Source organism: Triticum urartu, chromosome 3 (assembly GCF_003073215.2).
Source record: "Triticum urartu cultivar G1812 chromosome 3, Tu2.1, whole genome shotgun sequence".
In the NCBI taxonomy this organism is placed as follows: Eukaryota; Viridiplantae; Streptophyta; class Magnoliopsida; order Poales; family Poaceae; genus Triticum; species Triticum urartu.
The window spans coordinates 171,791,871-171,797,871 of record NC_053024.1 but is presented as its reverse complement, the minus strand read 5'-3'; the positions used below and the strand labels follow the sequence as shown (position 1 = coordinate 171,797,871).

At 46.1% G+C, this 6,001-nt stretch overlaps 1 long non-coding RNA gene across 16 annotated transcripts; it reads left to right on the top strand.

The window, feature by feature from the left end:
• Nucleotides 1–932: 932 nt before the first annotated feature.
• LOC125543461 lies at nucleotides 933–5,025 on the top strand. Of its 16 annotated transcripts, none has more exons than XR_007298475.1 (9): nucleotides 933–1,707; nucleotides 2,105–2,274; nucleotides 2,596–2,818; nucleotides 2,958–3,192; nucleotides 3,276–3,352; nucleotides 4,029–4,177; nucleotides 4,277–4,311; nucleotides 4,466–4,638; nucleotides 4,712–5,025. It is a non-coding gene; the product is annotated as an uncharacterized LOC125543461 (long non-coding RNA). The 16 variants fall into 16 exon arrangements; XR_007298474.1 differs by having other exon boundaries at nucleotides 4,410–4,638; XR_007298467.1 differs by having other exon boundaries at nucleotides 4,029–4,311; nucleotides 4,410–4,638.
• Nucleotides 5,026–6,001: the final 976 nt, after the last annotated feature.

Sequence of the window (6,001 nt, the reverse complement as noted above, 5' to 3'; positions counted from 1 at the left end):
GGGTTCGCACCCCCTGTAACTCACACGCATATATCCAGTCGACCGCCTCTGGGTTCCGAGACGTAGGGTTGTTACTTCCTCCGAGAAGGGCCTGAACTCGTAAAACTCGCGTGTACAACTCCTTCATAGCTAGGATCTTGCCTCTACATTCTTACCCCCATTCTACTGTCAGACTTAGAACCACGACACCCCCTACCCCGAGGTCTGCCGGTTTTGACACCAACACAAGTCATTTGTGCCCTCATCGGCCTGCCCCCCCCCAAAGACAAGGAGGATGCCAACGCCACCCCCGACACCTCCAGCTCCGTCGCCGAGCAGATCTGCCTCGACCCCTACGTCATGTTTGAGTGCTACAACCGGGACAAAGGGGACAAGACAAGGGGAAGGGCAAAAGGAAGGGAACGGGAAAGGAAAGGACAACCGTGAGTGAACTTTCTCCATAGCCCTATTTTACCTAGTAGAACATGCCGATTTTTGGTAGTTCGTTGGCATGTATGATGAACTCCCTTACGTTATGTCCTAGTCGATCTACGTGTACCTATATACACTATCTGTGTTGTTCTACATTGCATCATGTTTATGTGGATTTGATGATTTGCATATGAAAGGAACGATCATGGACACTCACATTTGAGCGGCGGCCGAGCGTCGTTTATGGACGCGTTCGGACATGTCCGAGTACAAGGTCCGTAGATGCCGAGAACCGCTAACGTCTATTGCAAGATGACGTAACTTTAGTTTTATTTAATAAAGTAATTTAGTAGAATTTATATAAGAAAGTAACTTTTTTATATCTTTCCCTAATATAATATAATAAACCAGCGATCGCTTCTGGTCGTACGTCGTTGGTGTTTTTGCGAAAGAGCCCCTATGTTACTTCGAAATAAACCCGCAGTCCTGTTTAAGTGGATCTGATAAAACCGTTTTGACAAAAGACACCCTGCCGCATTTGCCCGTGTCCGCCGCCGCCGACCGCAACCAGCGCCTCCACGCGCGGGCGGCTCGCGCTCGTGCCTCCCTGCCGCCCCGCGCAGCCGCCCACCGGAGCTCCGCTACCGGACCAACGCGCCGCCATGCCCTCCTCTCCTTCTTCCTTCCCCTCCCCCTTGTTCTATTTCTCACATCCCCCCCTCGCTCTCTCCTTCGCAGGAAGCGGAAGCCATGGCCCTGGACCTCCATGTCAGACCGCCGCCCCGCGCTGGCCGGCCATCGGAGCGCCGCCGCCGGACCAACGCGCCGCCCTGCCCTCCTCTCCTTCTTCCCTCCCTTCCTCTGGTTCTATTTCTCACATCCCTCTCTCTCTCCCCCCCTTCACAGGAAGCGGAAGCCATGGTCGTTGGATCTCCATGCCGGACCGCCACCCCACGCCGGCCGGCCACCGGAGCGCCGCCTCCGGAGCAACGCGGGTTGCCGCGCTGGACCGCAAGCGGATGCACTGATTGTGCTCGACGGAGATGGGCCCTGTGTGTGCCCTGCAGCCTGGACGAAACTCCGGCGAGGCCATGAGCTCCCGAGCCCCAACCCGGGTGTAGGAGCGTACGGGAGCACCGTCGTGGATCCTGCGCGTCCTAGGTCCGCCGAGGCCACGGGCTCCCAAGTCGGGCATAGGTGCGTACTGGAGCAACGCCCGCCTGGGCGAGGTCCTCCTGCTTCTGGAGGAGGCGAACAAGCCGAGCCAAGCCATGAGGCGCCCGTGGCCAACATAGTGTATCCTTCAATTGAACTATCTGATGTTTTTTCTACGTATCTGTGTCATTGACCCATTGTCTAGAGTGTGATTTCACACGTTTGATTTCAGCCAATCATCTATGAAGTGCGACCTTCCATGCTTGAATTCTACAATATCCACTGATGAATTTCATGCTTTTAGTGAACCTCAACAAATTCATGGAAAACGTATTTAATTTTGCTCATCTGATTCGCTTTGCTGCATTATTAGTATGCCTGCCAGACTCCAAATTCAAACCTATAGCCTATAATAAACCCCAGTTCTTTTAATCAAGTTTAAACATTTGAGTTCCGTTTTTGGGTTGGAATTTATCAGTGGCCATGTAAGACTGGAAATTGCTCACCACGTGTTCCTTAATGTATATTGTTCCAATAGCTATTAAACCTTCGATATGCTGGAGGGTGATGAGGTGACATGGAGCTAAACATAGATTGAAGATTCTGTCATGGGTTCCTCAGAGAAGATAGAACAAATGCGTATGGAGATCCAGCTGTTGAAGATGCCGAGGGACAAGAACATTCAGGAGTTGTTCGCCTAATGGGTTGGTGAGAACAAGAATACAGTTAACATCATCACAGAGCCCTGCACATCTCGCATGCACAACTCATATGTCTCTTCCTACCAGGGAGCGTTCGTAATACTTTGCCTGATTCTATTATGGATTACCCATTTTGTTTACAAGTTGACGTACTTATTAATTTGGTGTCGTATTAAATACACCGGAGTCTGTTCTTGTGCAAAGGAAATTTGATTGGGATTGGCCGCACATCTTAAATGCATCTAGAAAATTAACCACAGATAGATTTCACTCTTATCGCTCTTCTATTCAATACATTTTGATTGCTGAAATTTGAAACAATGACCAGGTTCTGTAGGAAGCACAAGAAAGTGGGTATGAAAGCTATGAGACGATGGCCAATACAGATATTGACAGGGCTGGAATATCATTAGAGTCCGGCGCTAACGAATATACATAGCGACTTAAAGTGTGACAATATATTCATAAATAGTCCTGATGGAACAGTGAAGATCGGCGACTATATGGTCTGGCGACATTATTGCATCAATGGAAAAAGCAAAGTGTCAAAGGTGTGTGACATTGTGTTTTTCTGACAGCTACGGATCTGTGAAAATATACCTATTCTATTTACTGTGGATATACTCTCAGGTTACTTTGTTTAAAAATTTATTCTGGTCGTGTACTAACAACCATTGTGTTAAAATGCAGGCGCATTAGACTTTACAGCACCAGAACGCTTCACTGGCAATACAATGAGTTGCTTGGGTATTCCAATCCCCTTGCTGAACCCTGTGCTATTCGCAGCCTCTTCTGTCAATCCAGCAGCACACCGCTGCCCTTCGCATCCTCCCTGCATCACTGCAACTGGGCCGTGCTCACATCGTCTGCGGTCACATGCGCAATCTTTGCGCTCGACGCTGCCTCCACCGAGATACATTGCAAGGTCTGTTCATAGCCACGGTTCTTGCTCCATACCATTGTTGATGCTCCTGTTAATGGATAAGTGTCCAACAAAATTACCTGCAGGGTGCCTGAAACGCCCACTGCTGGGTACATGCATACAACAATTATGCCATGTCTTCCCTATTCGATCGGTCGCACAGGTATGTTTCTTTTCCTTCTTTGTTTAGTTTTAAAGAAAAGATTAATTTCTGAACTCACCATATTTTTATACTATATATAAGCATGGATGACTAGAATAGTTGATTGTCAGTTCACTTATATTTCTGCTATGGAAAGGAGCATCAGTTTTACGCATGCTTCCCGGGTCCTTGGTGAGAGGCCTCTGTGATGTTATTCTTTTAGGTAAGCTTTACTCAGGTTGCTACTCATGTCACAGTGTCTGTAATTTAGCCAGAGTCAGGTTCAGAGTTATTGACTGAATTTTTCGGGCACAACCATCAAGCAACCTGAGTAAAGCTTACCTAAGCCAATGATTTTGTTCTTTTAGCTAGAGCCAGGTTCAGAGTTGTTCACTCTGGATTTTTTGGGCACAACCATCAAGCAAGCTAGCACGTATTGTTTAACTGAAGCAAAGGGCAGCTAAGCTATGAATGCTTCATTCTTTGTTCTACACAAATGCAGCTACTATTTGTATTTGATCTGAGCAAAGGTGCAACCAATTGAAGTTATTTTGAAGAACCTGCACCTGAGTATATATGTTCTGATTTTATAGCCTGCAGAGTCTGTAGAGTAAAGTTTGTACATTTTGTGAATCGCTTTGTTCCTGTTTCCCTTGGTGTATAGTCTATACTGTATCAGGTTATTTACTATGTGCAGATTTGTTTGTGCCATTGCCGATCATGTACTTCTTTCTGTGCTTGGAAGCATAGTCTCATCGTATCCCCTAGATCTGTATAAGTATATTTAGCTCACATACACTTGGCATTTGTTCTTCAAAAGGCGATGTCCTCGATGCTGGACTCCTGGTAACAGTTTATTACATGTTATTTCTTTTTTTGGTGAGTCTTTTCTTGAGATTTAGGATTATGGAGTTAACGGGTGTTACTTTTGACCTGCTAATACAGCTGCGTTAAACTTTTTGCTCTTCGAAAGCAACTATGTAAGTCTGACGCTAACATAATGTTTACTGCTAAAATACTTTAGTAGGTATAACTTAGAGTCAGGAACACAAGTAGAATTTCATAGAAATCTGTCTAGCTCCTGTAGATGAAAGACTTCCTGCAAGTGAGCTCTTGAATAACTCTTACCTCCAGGAAGATGAGGTCTATTCCAGCGCCTTCAATTTCAGTCTCTCTGGTCTCAAGTGTGACTGAAGATGGGTGGCAATCTGCAAGTTTCGTGCTTTGGAAGGGTGAATTCTTACTGAAAAACCATATGTTTCTTACCGACCATATTAATTTATTGCTAAGGTTTCCTCATACCACTGGTAAATATAGCACTGAAGAAACTTTTAAATCAAACTTTACTTCAGTCTTTAATGACACTACGAATTATTTCAGGCTGTTTAAAGAATGCTGAGTTGTCAAGCGAGGTGCTGCAGTGGCTGGCGTTGCCGAGCATGGGACGACGTCTCTAGGCTCCTGCCTGAGGCAAGCCTCTCCGGCCTCCTCGGATGCCCTCTAGGAACTGGCACTGCGTATGATGGTCTCCTCACCTAGCACCTAGGTTGACCTAGCCACCGCCATCGAAGCGGAGAGTTGACAATATATGTATGATTGTTGGACGTGTCAGTCCTGCCATTGACATGTTCAAAACTATGAATTGGGTGATTACAAATATGCTTTGATCAATGAAATGAAAGGATGTTCTGTTACATCTTGTTGTGCAGATATAGGGCTTGAATTATTTTCGGTCGTATCATCTTGGCCCTATAATAAAAAAGCGAGTGTGGGAGTGCGCGACCAGTTGCTACCAGTATCAAGGTGCACTTGATGTGTAGTTATCAGTCAATGAGAACCATAGAAAAATGGAGGCACGGACTCTAGGAGTATATATCCGCTCCCCGAAAAAGGGTGTGCTATATATTGAATGGTTCAATATAGGTCAGTGAGTTTGAGGCAGCAAAAAGCTTTAGAGCTAAAATCAATAGGAAAGGGTATTTGTTTCTTAAGATGTTTTTTTGATAAATATTTTTTTTTGAATTAGTTAGTTAGTAATAAGAGAGAAAAGGAGACCATGACTTGATTGTCTATTTATCCTTGCTCCATATTCGAAGTTTCTGCCAGCTGTTGTCGTCAACCTACCCTTGCATGCCATCTACTTCCAATTCACTTTTGTGAGAGGTGTATGCCCGACCGTCGACATTGATGCATCCTCTCACTCAACATCATGTCTCCGCAGGATGGAGCTTAGATCGGTGAATTGCATAATGGTCAACAAAGAGGCAAAAAGTAGATGATTTTGACGCTTTCGATGGTGCATGCGGAGGTATTTTTCACCTTTTGCCTATAGCAACACACGGGTCTTCTGCTAGATGAGACTGGGGCGAAGCCCACAGTCATTATAAATTTTCATAATTACAAGTCGGTGTAGGAAGGGGCTCATGAAAGCCGCGTGCTAGAGTGTGATGACCAATCCCCGGTTCGGCGTTGGCACCATCAACAATGCACAACGGATCAGACTTTGAGTGATCCTCCACAACCCAGGTCCTTGATCCCGCTCACGGTAGTGAAGCACTGCGATGGCCGCCAATGACACCCTACTCAGGGTGCTACCTTCCTCGATGGCCTCCATGTTATCACTGTAGCGGGATGCGTGAGACCAAGTGTAGGGAATAGCTTGCGGAGAGC